The sequence below is a fragment of the Buteo buteo genome, chromosome 21 (assembly GCF_964188355.1).
Source record: "Buteo buteo chromosome 21, bButBut1.hap1.1, whole genome shotgun sequence".
Classification (NCBI taxonomy): Eukaryota; Metazoa; Chordata; class Aves; order Accipitriformes; family Accipitridae; genus Buteo; species Buteo buteo.
Genome location: NC_134191.1, coordinates 13,422,720 through 13,441,433, shown reverse-complemented (window position 1 = coordinate 13,441,433; position 18,714 = coordinate 13,422,720). Strand labels below are relative to the sequence as shown.

The 18,714-nt window shown below is 44.7% G+C and overlaps 1 long non-coding RNA gene across 2 annotated transcripts; it reads left to right on the top strand.

The window, feature by feature from the left end:
• The first annotated feature begins 2,332 nt into the window (after positions 1 to 2,332).
• Positions 2,333 to 16,792, top strand: LOC142042731 (uncharacterized). 2 transcript variants are annotated; one of them, XR_012653839.1, is made up of 5 exons: positions 2,333 to 2,423; positions 6,908 to 7,087; positions 7,328 to 7,468; positions 7,764 to 8,616; positions 9,066 to 16,792. It is a non-coding gene; the product is annotated as an uncharacterized LOC142042731 (long non-coding RNA). The 2 variants fall into 2 exon arrangements; XR_012653838.1 differs by lacking the exon at positions 7,328 to 7,468.
• The last annotated feature ends 1,922 nt before the right edge of the window (positions 16,793 to 18,714 follow it).

The following is an 18,714-nucleotide window of genomic DNA, read 5'->3' as shown; positions in this document are numbered from 1 at the left end:
TGTGTGTGTTTCTTGGCTATTTCTTGTGCTTGTTTCTCCTTTAGCACAACAGACAGACAGATGGCTGTGACTATTTTGCTAGGCCAAAGCATTCTTGGCTGGATTCCCCAGATGAGTAATGTGGTGATAACTTAGTGGTGTTTCCTTGCTACTCCAATGCTAAGCAGGGAGGGAAAATTAGAGGGATTTATGAAGGGGTAGAGGAAGGGAAAAGTCAGATAATGACAAGGTTGGGGAAATATTAACAGCAAGGAAGACTTTTGGCAGGGTTTTTCCTTGAGTATCCTCAGCTGGGCTCATCCTAGCTTCTGGGAAGTTTTAAAACAATGGGGCGGGGGAAGGAAACAACACTCAGCAGACAAACATGTCCAGAATTTTCTTTCTTTTTACAAATGTCATTAAAAATTGGGAATGCAAAAGCAGCTACAGATGACATTTCAAAGGGGGCTGGGGGTGGAGAGAAACTGCAAGGTAAACAGGACAGTTTCTATCTTCCCCCTACCTCCAGCCCGTGTGCAGGGAAAGATAACAGCAGCAGGAGAAAGCAAAGTCTGCCATGGAATTTAGCTCTTCTTTTTTCCCTTGTAACAGGGAGAGAGGGAGAGACTGCATGTGTTTCTGAGGCATCTCTGTCTGCTTTGAACCTTATCAACAGGGACTGTGCAATGCAGTTTCTCTGTCTCCCTCTCTTCTTCTAACTTTTGAAGCAAAACACTTACGTGCAAGGAATGTCAGAGCATCTGACAGCCAGGAAGATAGAGGAGAAAGCCAAGGAGTAGGGAGGAGGGGTCTATTGGTTCCCCTCCTCCTCCTCTTTCTTTATTTTCTTTTCCTGTTTTCTTTCTTTGATTAAAGAAAGGAGGAAAGAAGAGAACAGTGTAGAGATGTCTTCCCCACCCCTCCCTTAACAAGTCTCAAGAGCATGGCCTGTGTTGAGTCAAGCAGATTGTTAAGGGAGAATGGCTGTCAATGGGATCTCAAAGATGCAATTCTTTTTTTAGGAATAAAGGAAAGAGAAAAGGCCTCTTGTCACGGCTGTTCGCTGTTTATGAAATGTTTTGCCTGTGTGAGACCTACAGGGAATCTGGGAGTGTGCTGAATCTGTTGATCTCCCACATTCCCTTTGGAAGGGATCGCTTGCCACGGACCTTTGCAAGTAGAGACAGACCCTGTATGCATCACTGCTCACTGTTTTTCAGGTTTATATACTCTATTCATAGGCGTTCAGATAGGTTCCTTAATGTGGCAGATATAGGTGTAAAATAGGCAAGGAAGGAGAGGCTAGGGTTTGCAGGGGAGCCGTAAGATGGTGGGCACATCTGAAAGGCAGGCCAGAAACAGGAGTTTAGAGTAGGAGCTGAGCTATGCTGAAAATCTGGTCCAGCACTTCTATTAAAGAAAGGATTCTTGGTATCTTGCACCACGCTTTCATTGTGCCCTGGCAAAGGTTGAATGCGTTAGGCAGAGGTTCAAATCAAAATCCCAGACCTGTACTTGGAAGAAGCTTGGAGCCAGATCTGAGCTTTTGCAGATGGTCCCTCTATATATAATGAGGTCAATCAAAACATCTGATCTCAATACCCTTGAACTTCTGGAGGGGGCATGAGTTTGAGCCCAGGAATATGGGATCATCTGGACTGTGCAGTGGTCTCTGCCAATTGCTTTTCTTTCCTGGCAGGCTTGATGGGTCCCAGCTGTACTGCTGAGTCTCCTTTAGAAGATGCTTTAGGTATAAACCTAAAGAAAAGGAGCCTTTCTGGACAGCCTTCTTTCCCCTAGGTGCTTTGTAACTCATGCTTCTTTACAGGGGAGGAACAAAACATAAAAGGAATGGATGACTTGTTGAGCGTCTCTTATTTTAATTATTAAAAAGGGGGTGAGAAGCATTGAAAGGACTGCCCTTTCTTGAAGCCCAGTTTCCACATGTGTGAAACTGGGCAATGGAAAGTGCATCTCTTCTGAGTTCAGCCAGGCTCAGGGACACCAAAAATCCAAACACCTGGTTTTGTTCCCCTTTTAACCTGACAGCTCATTCTGCTCAGGAATTGCTACATGATAATAGTGAGGAAGGTGTAAAAAGTGTCAGGGTTAAATGAGCATTGTGCCTGCGTGAGCGGGTGAAGTTGCTGGCACCAGTGGTCCTACAGGTCAGCTGCTACATGATGGGACTGAGCATCCAATTTAGTTTATCAGCCATCTCCTGAAAGATGACAAAATATACTACTGGGCTTGCACTGCTGTTATTAGAGAGCAACATGTGTATAGAATAGATAAGACAAGGTAGGAGGAGTTTGAAAGATGAGGAGTATTACTTCCACTAAAACAACGCAACCCTGGAAGATTACAGCCCCCTCCCGTGACAGAGCAGAGAAGAGAAGCAAACTCACATCCAAGATGGTGAGGGAGACACCGTCCACCAGCAGGTTAGCAGAGAAGACATGGATATGGCATGGGTCTCATGGGTTTGAAGGGGAGATTCAGAGCAAGGGAATGGGGAGGTTGCTGCAGAGCACCCTATCAGGCAGTGCTTGCTGCAGGCATACATAACATACAGGTGGCTTCTTTTTTCTGCGGGAAGGAGTGAGAAAAGTGTTTTCAATCCTTCAGTGGGTACTATGCTCCCGTTGGGTCATTTGGAGTCTATTTATGGTGTTGCTTATACTGCATCACAGCTTTCAGCCAATCTGTGTCCCCAAATGCTTGTTCAGAGAAAACAAAGGAATTCAAGAGCAGAGGGTGTTTGGAGTGACGAAGGGGGAGGGCATGGACTGCGTGCTACGTTCAGCTGTGAGACAGCTAGAAATGGAGGGAGGCAGGAATTGGGGAGGGGAAGGACCCGATCAAATGAAGGTGTGTGGGGAGACCAGCTGTTAGGCCAAGATGGAGGGGAACAAAGCCAGCTCAAGTCCCAGCCAGAAGCTCATCTCAGGCCAGGTTTCGAGAGGAACCCATTTCTCCATTCTGCATTTTCACCTGGCTCTGCTGCCCTGTGCAGTTCTCTGATTGCTCTTGTTTTATTCAGCTGTTCAGGCACATGCATCTGGACTCGGCCTTTGCTGTTAATGATTTGCAGTAGCACAGATGGCTCCTGCTCGAACTGGTACTAATTGGGCTGGTGCCTCGCTCAGCTGCTGTCCCAGCACTCCCCATGCTGCACACACTGCCTTGAGGCGCATAACTTTTCACTGCGTCCAAACCCGTCCTCCTCAGAGCAGCAGCCGTCAGAGAGCCAGGGCTATCTGACGTCCGCGCTCACTCGGTCACTCCTGGAAGGCTTGCTCCTCCAGCCAGCAAAAACGCTTATCTCTTTGGGAGCAGGGCAGCCTGCGGTCTTCGAGCGTGCAGGTGGCAGAGGAACAGAGGAGGCTGCTGCAGCCTGTCCGTGCTCATTACCAGGCTCACTCCTCTCTCTCCAGGGCCAGCCTCTCTCCGGCTGTGGGAGAAGGAAGAATAAAGTCCTCTCCCCATTGAGCTCAGACTTCCCATTTCACTCTGTTTACTGGGCTGCTCTTTTCTTGGAGGAGGGGTCTAGCAAAAAAAAAAAAAAAAAAGGTCTAAGAGATGAACACCAGGATGGGGGATCAACAGACTCAAGTAAAGGAAAATATAGGTGCTAGAAATGTCTTTCAAAGAGGAAAAAGGGTAGCAAGTTGCCTACAGATAAATTTAGGATGGCAGTTAGGAGGTTCTGGTCATTAGATCCACCATGTTATGGCACCACCTCCTTTTCAAAAGATACAGTGAGGTCAAAGACTTACAGATGTGTTGAATGACCTAGTGTTTTCAGCAACAGGAGTCTGGGGCTTCATAGTTCAGGAAGCCCTTTCCAATTAAAATCCTCTGAAAATTAACAGTGTGTCAGAAAGGTCCAAGAATATCTTACGAGGAATATCTTTAGATCACATGAAATCCAGATGGGCCTGGAATCCACCATGCCTTGCAGGGCTTTCCACAGGGAACCTCCACGGAGCAGCTGCTAGGTAAACGCTGCAGTTTAGCATCATGTTGCTTGGAGGTCTGGCTGTGAGCCAGGCTGGCTTTTACCTGGACCTAGGTTGGTTGCACACCAGACCGTGTCCATTAAGGTGCACTTGGTATGTTTGCTAGCGCAGCAGCTGTCCCCTGTGGTCAGTGTACCTAAAATAGAAGAGTTCTTAAGCCAGACATACTGTGTATTGTAAATTCAGCAGCATTCCAGGTGCATCTAGGCAGGATGCATCTGCTAAGCGTGGTGCAGTGATTTTAAAAGTTCACTAGATTTTGCTTGTGCTAAAACCCATGTGTTCTTTTGCATTTTCTTTTCCCGGTAAGCCAAGTGTAAACAGAAATAATACTTGGGATCTTCTAATTGTTGTAGCACATAATCTGTCTGCAAAAGTAACATTTGCGACAGATTTTCTCAGGAAGTGAAAGGGAAAGTACAGAGTCCCCCCTGAAATGAATTAACTCTAGGTGAGGAATTGAAACACTAAATTGACATGACATCAGGCACTTCAGAATGGCTGTGGATCTACCAAAAAAAATAAATAGGGTAAAATTCCTGTAGGACCAATAGAGACCAAACATACCAGATCCAGTGTTATCCAGGACTGTGCGTAACCTAGCTAATATTTACTTTGCTAGCAGCCATGTGTGAAAACAGATTTTTTCACAAGTATTTCAGAATTTGATCCCAGCTGATACCTTGGTTTTTGTGGTGAAAATCATTGTTTACAAAGAAAAATGTCCCCAGGCCTGCAACAGGGAGACAAGTTTTCTGTCTGCAGAAAGTGTTGAAACAAGATACAGAAGCAAACACCAGGGACACTATTCACTACACAAACAAACTCCCCTTCCAACACCTTTGAAAGATGTGGGAGAAGTAACACATGGCAACATGACTCATAATAATACTGCTTACTACGGTGCCTTTCATTGGGAAAGTAAAATGAACATGTTAAACGTTTATTTTGCTCTTTATATCAAATTACCTGTTGCTACTTGACTGTTCTGAGCTACAACAAAGACAAAAGCCTTCTTTATACAGTGCAAACAGTGAAGCATCTGCCATAATCAAATTATCTCTTACCTGCCCTTGAAGTTTGGGCTTAGTCAGGCGAGGCAATGAGAAGAGACTGTCAGAGGAGGGGACCAGGGCACGACTACAGTGATGGAGACATGGGAAGGCTGGAGAGCCTTAGCTCTGAGTGATGCTATGAAATATCCTACCTCTTTCTGCTCCTCTGCTCTCTCCAAAATAGATAACAAGAAACAGAGCAGTCCTACTGAACAGGTCAAATGAGCTTTTGAGTTCTCCCTTTCCCCTGAATCAACAAACCTGCCGTGTGGGTAATTAGTCTGCCAGTCTCATCCTGGTAGCGCTGCCTTTGGAGTGTGACATATTCAAAGAGGTCACAAGCTCATTCTTTCCCCCATCCTCCCTTTTCCTTTTTTTTGTGTCCCTATTCTTCTGGTTTTTTTAATGATGCCCTCCTCCAGCACAAATTGACTCTGGCGGTAATTTGTCATGTCACCTTCAGTAAAATTTTGAACAAAATTGCAGAAGATTCATGGGGGAGCAAAAGCACCACATCTTTTATGTATTTCAGATGGTGAAATATAAATCAAAAAGCCCAGGGACCTGTTTGCAGGGAGGCAACAAGAAAAAAAACATAAACCATAGTAAGTAAAGTTAGACTGTCTCTGTCTGATCCTGCACTGACAAATCTGGGATTTAATTTTTAATTGTTCAGTGACATATCATCTTTATGTCACAGTGAATACAGTTGATAAAATGGATCTGAGAGAGACCCAGACCGCAAGCTCCTCCCATCACACTCCTCTTCCTCACTTATAAGTCAGGGTGAAAGTTAAACCCTAAGGGACATGGTAAAAGGCTTCATGCTGAGAGAGAGGGGCTTGGGGTTAGGACCTGATGTTATAACTGCTTAAAGGGGTTGGTCATTCTTGTCCTTGGAGGAAATGACCTCTCTTGGATAATTTAGGCCTTGTGGTTAAGGGTCTGGAGTAAGTTTGGGTAAATTCAGGTTCAAGTCTCAGCTCTTCTGCAAGCCTTTTTTGTGGGAATGATTCACCTGCTCTGCCTTGACGGTTTGAAACCATTTTAAAACTAAGCAGTTAAATCCCGTCAGAAATGAATGGGAACTGGCTGAGCAGTTTCTTCAAACTCACCTTTGCAGTCTGAAGGTGATGCCTCTCCCACCAAACCTGGGCTGATGCTCACCTTCCCACCATCATTTGCCCTGTTGGTTTTGATTGCAAAAGCTTTGGGAAGGGGATTGCCTCATCCCTCGTTCCCATGCAGCCTCCAGTCCCTGTGACCTTGATGTGTTGTTACAGTAAGAACAACATTAATGAGATGTGAAGGGACGGGGAGGGCTGACCGCACGCAGCCAGTAGGACATTCAGTCTGTGTGTATTACCTGCCTGTATATTCATATCTGCATTGCATCTATTGCCTGTAACCAAAGAGCTCAAGGATTTTGCAGGCCAGCTGAGTCTGCCTCTGATCCCCTCCTCCACGCCAGGTGATTTTATGTTACAGGCACAAACCATAATATCCTCCTTTTTTTTTTTTTTTTTTTTTTAATGCATGATCGATTTATTTTAAAAGTACACACAGCTATATGGTAGGAGAGATTAAACAACAGTGTAGAAAAAGATCTCCTGTGGGGAAATCTGATTATACCCTTTTAGGGGGGTTTTCTTGTTGAGAGTCAGCCTGCATATTCCCACAATGTACTTGAAGGTCAGTCATTGTCTTATGCTGCTTCCTACAACAAAATTGAGAGGAGTATGATGAGATCTCATAGTCACAAGAGAGCTCATTTGTTCAGCAAATCCAGCCGTGACCCTTTCTAATGTTTTCTTTTCCTTCTTTCCCTCTCTTCTGCTGGCTTGTTTTTAGCTGAATGCTTCCACTAAAACCTCCTTATCAATATTCAGGGATGATTTCTGAAGTTTGGATAAAGTCTATCAAATCCAACAGAGACCAAGGTGCCAGGCGTATTTGTAGAGTCTAAACAGCTATCACAGTCTACGGGATCAAAGACTTCAGGTTGCTCCTGCTTCTTCTTCGGTGGGAAAGGTATCATTGTGAATTCTTTATTTTACCAAATACCTTTGAATGTGATAGCAAGCTCACATGTGAGGCTCAAACCTGGGTCCAGCTCTGCAAATGCTAGCACTGTAATTTGTCTCCAGGAGTTGGGAGCACCCCACAGGGAAAATGAGCATGCTATGCTGTTGCCTGGATTCGGTCCTGATGTCGGTTCAGATGCTGACAGAGAATGGACCCTGCAGCTAATTAAAAGTGCTCTGCTTGCAGGTTTCCTTACGAGTCTCTTCCCCATGTGAAAGGCAGAGCTAAAGCTTTTAAATATATTTATACATATATGGACATGGAATCTGTGTATGCAGCATTGCAAAATTGTTGGAAGTTTGGAGAGGGAAGACTTTAAATTCACAGGTTTGTAATCTTTCATGATTGTTCTCCAAGCGATATTTCTGTCTGCCTTCTGCTTAATGAATTAGCAAAGCTAAGAGAGTAGCATGAACTTTCAGAAGATATACTTCAGTGCCCCTTATGGCTGATCTGGAAATGATGCTCATTATAGCACTATATGAGCAGGATAGGTAACACAAAGATGTCAGGAAGGGCTGCAGGCTAAAACAGCTAACCAAAGGTTCCTTTTAAACATTTTATTCATCCCAGGGTTGGCATTAATAGCACCATTAATTTTGTATTTTTATTTAATTTCCAGGGATTGTGCCAAATAAGTACCATGTAGCTTTCCGTGAAAACAGTACCAGGCCACTCTGAGATCGATCAAGATGCCCATGTGCATGACAAATGGGGAGCAAAGGCTGCTTCAGGAGTTTTCCCCTTTCCAGGCTGGGAGGACCAGAGCTCCGGGGACCCGCCAGTACCTGAGCCGTAGCAAATCTCCCTCCTGCCCATGGCACCAGGCACAGGAGGGGAAGCCTGGGCTGGCACAGGAGCATTTAAGGGAAGGCAAATGAAATTTTTCCATTCCTGGAGGTCACCTACACTCATTCCCCAGTGTGCACTTGCCTATAAAGGACGTGGAGCGTGGGCATAGACAGCCAAAATAAACTGTGCTGCACTAAGGGGGATTCTGAAGCTGTTATTACCAGGCCAGGTTATATGCAGTGGGTCTAACTATCTAAATATATTTACTGGAGGTGAGGGGAATGATGGTGCCAGGAAGGGGGGGATGGGTGGGAAAAATTGTTTCAGTAATTACAATGAAGTGATCGAAAAAGTCCTGGAAATGTGAACCCTGCTTTACACTGCCTCCCTCCCTCTCCCCCCCAAGTTTCATTAGCTTTTACAAAGGAGCGCTGGGGAGATTATTTATCTTTGATCATTCCGGGATCAATCTGCAAATGTACAAACGCACTTAAAATCAGCATTTGCCAACTGTTAAGCTCCACGTTACACCCTGTTTTTTAAAGGCCTCAAGAAGATGCAAAAGGGAGACAAAGAGGAGATGGATGACTTCAGCAAGGCATTTACGAAATTGTTTGAAGAGAGCAGCTGCCCCCCATCCTGATTAGATGTGTAGCTCTCTGTCAGCTTGATTTCAAAAGCAGGTAAGGGTGCAGGAAAGGGGGAGAGGAAAAGACTGCAGAAGGGAGACAGACAGACAGACAGCAGCAGCAATGCTGATTTTTCTCACCCTGTTTATTCAGATGGCTTGTTAGGGACTGTTTTATTCCTGGTGCTGTTTCACACCTTATTTATTTACTTTTCTGTATTTTTGTACCCTTCCTAATTCCACAGGTTCAAGATGGCTGTTTTCCGCAGCCAGCTAATGCTTTCAGAGCAGATAATCTGGGGATTCTCTGTGTTTGATATAGTTACCACACTGCTGCTCAACTCCCATGGTGTGCCTCAAATATTTATTTAAAAAAGAAAAAAAACCCCAAACCCTCCCCAATCTATTTCCTCCGCAGTCTTCGCTGCTGAAGCTTCTCACGTCACCTTCCATGGGGAACTTGCGGGATGCTGATCTTTTTGTTTATTCATTTACTTTTGGCAGAATCACTCTAACTGCCTCCAAAGAAGAGGGCGAAGACATTTGAGAAAGTAATTTGTAAACATTTATCACGGCTCTGCCCAGGCGGGCAGGCACAGTCTTTACTCGGGAGCTGCCGTGTGCTGCATGGGTGATGAACAGCCACGTCCCACCCCAGAGCTGGCCGCACTCTGGCGATCCAGCTAATACCTGCATTTTACTTGCCCGGGGCTGCTCCTGGTTTTGCAGAGGACAGGGCAAAGATCCACCTTCAACAAAGGCTTTTTAAAGTGAGACTTATAAAAAGTATGCCAGGAACTTGGTTTCCTTACCTTCAACCAGGGGAGAGAAAACTGAGGAAAATGGCTCCGTATTTGAATTGCTGCTTCTTTATGAATTACTAAATATTCAGCACAAAAACTTGACAATTTGAGAAATTTTCTCTTCCAGGATTTGGGGTTTTCCTTCCTGACTGACTGAAAGGTGTGCTTAAAAATTAGACACATTACCATGCATCTTACAATGGCCAGGACAATTCTGGAAAACAGACCTTTTCTCAGTATTGGAAGGAAGGCTCCAGGACACTATGCCACCCCAGATTTTAGGAATGGCATATGAGACAAGGAACTGTGTGTCTCTTGCCTAGGACATTGTATTTCCCCTGTCCCATCCCCTCCAAGACACAGCCCCTGGTAGCATGGTTGCTTCCAGAACAGGAGCAGAAAACAGGCTTCTGCCCCCAACCTGTGTGGACATTGATGTGTGACCCAGTACAAAGGCATACTTCTTGTTCCCTGGAGAGGATGAGGTTGCTTTTTAGATTTATTAGCTTGGATATACTTTCCCGGCTAGGTTTGCTTGCTCTCCCTCCTGCACAAGCTCTTGGAAAACAGTGTTTTCCAAGCAGCAACTCCCAGACCTGCAGAGCTTCCTGTGGCTGGCATGGGCAGCACACAACCTCTGCTCAGAGAGGCTCCTCTGTGGTAGTTTAAGCTCTCTTTGCACTGTCCTGCCATCCCTCTGCTAACAATGGGTCTGAACCCACAGGACATCGGCCATGCACCTGTGGTTGCTTTTTCCTGCTGGTCTCAAAGAGAAAAAAGCATATAGAGAAGCACTGCTGCAGGTAACGGGGACCCCGTGGTTTCCATCAGCTGGTGGCAATGCTGATGATAGGTATAGAAAAGGAAATTATATTTAACAAAAAGGAGTATTTGCCTTCTGCATGAGACCTTCCCCCTCTCTTCACTCCCTTTCTGTTTACTGCTGCAGTGATGTAGTGACCGACCGCACAGCACTGACCTTCCCTCTGCTGCCCAGCTGCCGCGTGGGGCTGGAGCAGCCGTGGGGCTGGAGCTGCCGTGGGGCTGGAGCTGCCGTAGGGCTGGAGCAGCCGTGGGGCTGGAGCTGCCGTGGGGCTGGAGCAGCCGTGGGGCTGGCTCTTCTCCCTGTGCAGTGAGAGAGTGCGGCATGTTCCACTGAAGGCACACTTGTGTCCAGTCCCTGTAAGAGGACAACCTCCACTTCTGAGCAGACGGGTAAATTTTATCTCTAGACTCTACAAGAACATCAGGGCATCTGCCAGAGATTTTCAGCTGATCTCTGTATTCTTGTTTCAATGTTATTACTTTTTTTTCCCTTTCTTTACCCCAACTCATTTCACTGGCACTTTTACCAACATTTCCTACATTTTTCAAGACATGATAGTCTGGCTTTCTGATGACCTATCGCAAGACAAAGTTGGGCTGCTTATCAGTGAAAGGTACCTTGTCAACTGACTCAGGAGCAGTGTTATATTTAAATGGAAGCAGATGAAAAGCCATAGGGAATAGAAACCTCTGCTGCAAAGGTATTAAAGAAGAGACTGTTGTGTGAACAGGGATATGGGGGGAGGTGAAGTTGTAGTCTTTAGAGTTAGCTGTGGGCTTAGTGTATAACTTATTCTGTCTAACACTTGCCGTGAAATATCCTAACAATACTCAGGCACTAGTGGTAGCAGAGATATTATCACTTGGGGAGACAACAGAAATGGCCTTATCATTTTGACAATGGCTTTTTTACCTTATTATCGCTAAGTAACAATATCTCTATTTCACTGCCGCTACTGAGCCATTGTTTTTTTGATAAATAGGGTCCTTTTTGTGATTTCTTTTTTCCCCACTTGTATTTTATCCTCTGTGCGTGTGTGCATGTGAGCAGATTTTAAAAAAAGATGTTCCACCTGATGGTACAATATTAAAGACTACACCTCTTAAAAGCTGAGGAAGCTGTCAGAAGGGATATCTACATGAATGTATAGCTTGCTTGGTGTCTAAGGGACTTGTGGTGCACCTGGGCTCAAAGAATGTCCATTCTTCCTGTGGGGTCCCCACACCCCTGAATAAAAACTGGGAGTATATAAGAGCTGGAGTGTGTAAGAGATGTTAGGACCCATTTGTCAGTAGGAGTGTCATATTGCATTAGAAAATGCCTATAACAAAATCTGCATGCTTTGACGTGCGGTTTGTCCTCAGATGCTCACGTAAAGGCACCATCTTCAGCACAGCTATAGCTCTTGCAAATGCAATGGATTGTGTTCTCCTCACTGTGGTCCCAAAATGCCTCAACTGATGGGGCCACATCCTATCTTTCTTCCAGCCCCATTCCAGACCTGAAAAACCTGCACGGACTGAGCAGCAGTTAGACTGGGTGTATATAGTTCTATTAGATATGGTATATAGTGATGTCTGGATGTATTCACATTTGAGTCAGCTGAACATTTTTCCTCACTTATCCTCTATTCTCTTTCCATTCCTTTCTCATGCCCATCTCTATGGTGTCTGAGCACTGCTGTCTACCTGACTTACCACCATTGTTATGGATTATCATCTGCCGGGCTATGAGTGTGCTCTCCCATTATCCACTCATCATCCACAGTGGCTCTGTCTGGATACTTCTTTCTGCTGATACCATCAGCTGCCACTGTCTATTCTGCGCACAATAGAGAGCCCTCCGATCTGAGCCCATTGCTATGGTTACTGGCATCCTGCGGGCGGTGGGATCAACAGGAGCCATAAATGAAGGTACTACTGCGGTATTTGCATAAAGACTCCCTACCTGCTGTGGAACGGCCACGTTCTCCAAAACAACTCCCACGAGTTTCTGTCACTGCCGTTGCAAATTTGTATGGACGGGCTGAGACATCAGGACTCAATTTATGCTTTCTTGGCTTGGAGTCATAGTGAGAACACTTTTTATGGAGGAGGAGAGAAAATTTACCTTAGAATATGACAGTACTCACCTCCCTTAGATATGAAATAATAAGGAGGAAGGTCAGTATTTACTCTCTCCCCACCTTTGCACACCCGGCTTTGCAGAGAGCCTCAAAGCACTTCAACCAGCAACAGGCTAAGCTACTTGTTAGCCCCAAATGCCCAAGCACCAGGGAAGTGAGTCATCTATCATACACATGCTCCATCACTTCCATTGCAAGACTAAATGATGCGCTCAAAACCTGCCACTAAATGGAGAGAAAATGTGACCAGCCTAACTGCTATCAGAAAGTTAAATGCTTAAAATAATGTCACTGGAGGATTGAAGAGGAAAGAACGGGAGGTAAAGTAGGCTATTTTCCTCATCTGTGTTATTTTTTTCCCCCAAACAGAGGAGGCGCATAGTGAAATTAACCTCTACTCCTTTGATTTTTCCCTCTCCCTCTCTCTTGTGCACACACATTCTCTCTCTCTCTTTTAAGGCTTATATATTATGATTTGATGCAGGAGGATTTTTCATTAGCAGATGTGAATAAGGCTTTAATACAAATCAGTCCGGAGAGTCTTTTGACAGGATTTTTAAATAGTGTCCCTTGTCTCCCTGATGCAGCTGCATGCTATCTTGTTCCCATGCTGACCTCTCTGTCTCTCCTCATTAAAGAACAAGTCCAGGCTGCTGAGCCCTCTCTCTTTTTGGAGATCTTCACTGCTTTGTCTCACGCACAGTCACTCCTGCTGCTGACCGACAGCTCCTCACCCCCAGTAATTTCTGCACTGCATTAATTTCTCATTAATCTACATCATGATTTATGAGTCTGAAATGATGGAAGACTTCTAGAGGAGCGCTTCTCATTTGGCCTGCTGGCTTTTCTCCCTTGCCCCTTCACCTGCCTTCTTCAAAAGCAAATAGGTCTCTTCTCCCACACTGCCTGTCTGCAGAGCATTGGTTCTGCAGATGGTCCAAACGGGGAGAAACAGGTTAAGCATGGTGCTTTCTGGCTGCTTTCCTTATAAATGATTTGAGCAAATAAATGCAAGGGAGAAAAAGGACCCACTTTCCTTTTCTAAAGACCTTTAGTAGCTGCTCTCCAAGTCTGTGACTGTGCTGTGGCTCTGACTGCTGCTGAATTCGGCAGCCCCAGGGGGTTGCTGCCAAAGCCTCTGTGGAGTTTGGAGAGGTTTCAGCATGGAAACCTTCAACCACCCTCCAGGGATCAATCGCATTAGGAAGAGGGATGGTGACTCCTGGCAGTGCAGAGAGCTGGACCTTCAGGCCACGGGTGGATGAACCGCTGGACAATTTGAGGATAAGGCTGTTTTAGTCTAGCTCAGGGCAATGGGGAAAAGAGTAAATTTGCACACTCCCTGTACTTATTTCATGGGACTCTGTAATAGCCCTGCATCAAAATTATCTTTCCTTCTGTTTTCATGAGTATGTGTAAAAGAGAATGGAAAATTACTCAGTTTTAGTAAGTCATCAGCACTTTGTGTGCTTCCCCAAAACCCCTGAATTTGTAGAATTTGAGGCTATAAATAGAAACGGGATTTCCTCTTCTCTTCTGGTTATTGGTACACTGCTCTGGTCCTCAGGAGAGTCAGAAAACACAAAGAGGTGAAAAATGTTTTGTTTAGCAGACAAGAGAAGAAAATGCTGAATGCACTGGGCAAGACTGAATAAATGCAGCATATGGTTATGGCAGCAGTGGGAAAGTGAATAAAGGAGTCAGGAGGGACGGAAGAAGCAATGGGTGGAGGTTGATTACAAAATCCTTTGTGCTCTGCCTTGACTCCTCTGGTCCACTGCTCAGTAAAGTCAATGGAAATGTTGCTATTGACTTCCTGGCAGTGCATTCAAATTTCAGACAATTAAGCCATGCTAAATTTCAGACAGAAATACTTCTCACAACACAATAGCCCAGGAATCATAAGCCTGATGATCCCACCAAAAAAGTATAAAAACTACCTGAACTTTTCCATTGCAGGAAGAGGTTTACTTTCAGGTGAGTTTAGGAAAAGAGGATTTGTCTTGAATCTTTATTTTCCCGGTGTCTTCCGAAATCACGATATTCACAAATTGATGCAGATCTTCTCACATACAGCGTGTGAAGCTGGTTCTAGCTCTCAGTCTGCCAGCCTGCCAAAGAGATGATTTACAAAAGCAGTGGTGACCAGGCCTAGCAATAAAGCTTAGTTGCTACTGCATGAATATGTAGATGAATATGTAGTTACTCTGACAGCAACAGGGGAAAGCTGTTTCTTTGGGGGCTGGAAATAGAAGGGGGAAATTGCTCAGCTTTTTAGCCATTGTTTTAAATTGATATTTAGGAGAGCAATTTCTGTGCTGCTTGGAAAAGAGGAGAGTGAAAAAGAAAGAACTTTGTGTAAAAATCTTTCCGATTCTACTTTGTTAATCTTTTAAATCTTTTGAATTTGGGTAGCACGGCTCAAAAGGGAAAACCAGAAATTGTCTCTATGTAAACAGAGCTTTTACAGAGAGCACAAAAGCTTGGGGTGGGAAGAGGGTAAAAATATTTTAATAGGTAACCTTTTATTCGGCAAAATATGTATTACTTCCTATTATGATAAACAGTTGGCATATTTGAGATGAAAATGTTTATACATATACATTACAATTACATATTCATTTGACTTTATATTACATACACAACTCAATTTGAATAAATGTCTGAAGCCAAAGGAATAAATTAGGATTGGTGCCGAGTGCTTTCTTTGCCCTTCCCCATTGTGTTTGCAAGATTTGCATTTTATAGTTGCACATTAACAAATATGCATATTTCATTATGGTTTTGGATTAAAAGGTTATCATCTCCGTTACCCATTAGTAATAAACAAACACAGGCTTTCCATGTGAATTTATCCCTGGCTCAGCTGTTTGCTGATTAGGTTGTTGTCGCTGGGTTTCCTTGTTTTCTCCTTGTGGAGAATCCCTAAAGCGGTTTCTAAAGTGCTTATTGTCCTCTGGGGAGCAGTGAATGAGAAAAGGAGGCAGGCGAAGAAGAGCCAGAGGCATCCTAAGGTGGTGAAAAGACAGGAAGGTAGGGCCAGGACCAATTTGCAGTCAGGTTAGGAGCTTAGTTTCGTCCCCAAAGTCCAGGCCCTGTGGCAAAAAAAGATCCTTGGAAAACCTGGTTGAAGGCTGTGCAGGGTCAGATATCCTCAGAAACCTGCTGACGGGCAGGAAGCAATGGAGCGATCACCCCAGTGTCCAAAAGATGGCAATTTCAAATCAGGCTGTTCCTCCTGTGCCGGGGTGAGCCAAAACCCCTGAATCTGCACATAGAGAGACTTTGGACCTGGAGAACTTGGCACCTGGCATCAGCTGGGAGTGGGGAAGAAGGCGTCACATTTTTACTTGGCACCCACTGGTGTGAGCCCCAATGGGGCTATGCATGTGGCACATTGTTCCAGCAGACATTCACCCAAGGTTGAAGCAAATTGGACTATACCTAGCAGCTTGAAGTCTCAGCAGCTCTTGTTCCTTGACAACCTCATCACAGCATCTTAGCTCAACCTGTTTTGCCAAAACCCCCTTATTGATCAGTTCTGTGTTTGCAGACACTTGTAGGGTGGAGGTAACAAGGGATCAGGGCTGAAGGATCCCTGGTTGTTCAAGCTGGGGCCCAGGCAGTTATCACCACTCTGGAGTAAACAGCACGGATGCTGGGGGAGATTTTTTTATAGCTGAATTTTGAGGAGGCTTTGCATTCAGCATCCAAAAAATAGCAAGGACCCATTTCTACAGGCAGCAGGTACAGGAGGCTGCCCTGTGAAGTCAACATTGGAGGAAGGCTGTCACCTCCCAGGAACATCAATGTCTTAAAGCCAGGTGCTATTTGCCAAGCTGATGCTGGGGCTGGATCAGTGTCCTCTTGTAATAGAGCTGTGCGTGCCATAGGATTATAGTCTTTGGCTCTAACTATTCACCTACAGCAAATAAGCTCCACGTGTAAAAGCCAATGGAATTTTAATGGATTTTTATTTTCACTTTATTGGATTTTCCTTTCCTTGTCTTTTTAATACAACTTTGCTAGAGTCAGTGGGTGTGAATGCCTCAAAAGAAGCCATTTGGTTTTATTTTTCCTCTTCTTCAGGGGAAAGGAAAATGAAAAGATTCCGTGGCACTTCAGCAGAAGAAATAAAAACAGAGAATCCCTGTGGGGCTATCCACACAGCTCCTAGAATGCTACTTTGGGGTCATCTGATGTGCTCTGCTGTTGTCACCTTAGTGCTGCTTCCCTCTGTTTACTCCCTAACCCTCTCTGCAGGTCCTTTGCTGTCCCAGACCTGCTTTCCAGGTGGCATCGCGAGCATAATTGCCCAAAGCTGTGCCCGGCTTAGGCCAGGTCTGGACACTCCTTACCAATGCCCTTGAGGATCCCTTTCCAACTGCTAAAACAAGGAGCCCCGCTTGCTGGTGTTTCTGAGCAGTCACCCCATGCTGGCACACCAGCCCGGTGTGCACTCTACAGACTTCCACGCAGCTCGTTGCCCTTCTAACATCTTCCAAGTTTTCAGCTCTGTTCCCTGCAGAGAGAGAACCACCTCTCTGATCTACCCAGAAGCAGGGCAACACCCCTCCTCATGTATTGTCTATTCATTAAACCCCAGCTTAGCTTATGCCCAAAATGCAGATTTTTATTTTGCTAAGGCAGAAACATTGCATCAGTTTTCCTTCCATTCTTCCTGATCCTCCCTGCACCCATCATGAGCATCCACTGCTTCCTCCCAGCTCTCAGTCTAGGTGGCAGCTCCAACATGGGTGTAAGCTCTGGGACAGCAGATGTTTCTCTCCTGCTGCAGGAACTGCCGATCTTTCTCGGAGGCAGTGCTTTGATGAGCCACCTGCTCTTTCCATCCATCCCTGCCATCCCACCTGGAAGCAGCTCTATGATGATAAGCCAACCAAGTGAAAGAATACTAAAGGTCAAGGTGATAGTAGAGCATGTTAACAAAATTTGCTCACTAAAATGGGATTTTAATAATTCTAATGCTCAGAACAAGGGTTGCAAGGAAGGTTGGCAGTACCACAGTGGGAGACTAGATTGCCCCAGCAATTCAAATGGGATAAAGACCTTTTTGCATTCAGCTCCCTAAGCCTTTTCCAAATTGACACTAACTGCCATCCGTCAGCACCAAAGGGTGTTTGGGGTGGCCTGTGGAAAGTCTATCAGGGCTCTTACGTTGGGGTCCCACCACAAAATTGTCTCACACACTGCTTTTGCATGTGTAGCCTTAGCAGAGAGATCAGTGCTTGAACTGTCGGTCCTTGAAGGATTTTTTTTCAGCTGCTACACTGCCAAGCTATTTGTGATAGTGATGTGATGTCTGTGATAAGTACACAGCAGTCTCCTACAAAACGGTCTGAAGGTGGTAATTCAGTTCACCTAGGCCACCAAACAACCATCAGATAATTGTAAATTTGGAGTGGAACTAAATAAGCTATGCATAGCTGCAAGGCTTCATTTCTAGCTAGTAATCCTCTTAAATTATTGAGTCACCCTGTAAACTATTAGCTAAGTATTTTGAAGAAGAGCCACTGCTGTGTGTAGCCTCATGTAACTCTACAGACTTCAGGCAGAATCTAACTCCGTATAGCAATAAATTGATATACTCACATAACATACCTAAACTTCAAGTTCATGCTTAAAACTTGGAGACCCCATGCAAAACATTGCTGCAGCACTGCAAAGCCGGACATTTTCACAGAACTGAAAAAGCTCAGTCATTTGCACAGATTATTTCTTTGGACAGGTGTCTTCTAAAGATACTGTCTCTACTTTATGAACATATAAAGCAGCTCTGATCCATAGTAATGAGAAATCTTCTGTAGTCATTTTCTGCAGCAGTTGGCCATTCATAAAGGATTTTTCAGAGCTTTTGCACATGAATGCCATCATGTTGGAGTTGGTCAAATTATCCACTAAAAATGATTTCTGCAAATGATTTAGCTCCTTTAGCAGTTTTCTCTTTGCCAGACTATCTGCAAGCAGATCATGAGTTTTATTAAAGTGTTGATTACTTGCAGTTTCGCAACTGTTCAAACTATAGTCAGTGCAGCCAAATTTAAATGCTGCTGCATCTACAAATGGCTTGCAATGAGTAAGAGCTATTTCTGATTTACTACTCATGCTGTACATGTGGTCATCCATGTTGCACAGTCTTGTTTCTACTGCTGGGATGGGTGGGAGGGACCTGCTAAAAGGAAAGAATTCCTTTTTATTCAAAAAATGTCTGGAGGCATGTGGAAGTGCTCAGCTAATCCATTGTGCGAGTAATAAATAGGAGCTGTTCAAAAAACCTTCAAGTACACTTCCAGGAGGAATACTCCCAGCTACTTAACAGCACCGGTATCTCTGAAGCTCATTTATCCCCACTAATATTCTTGAAATAAACACTCAAGT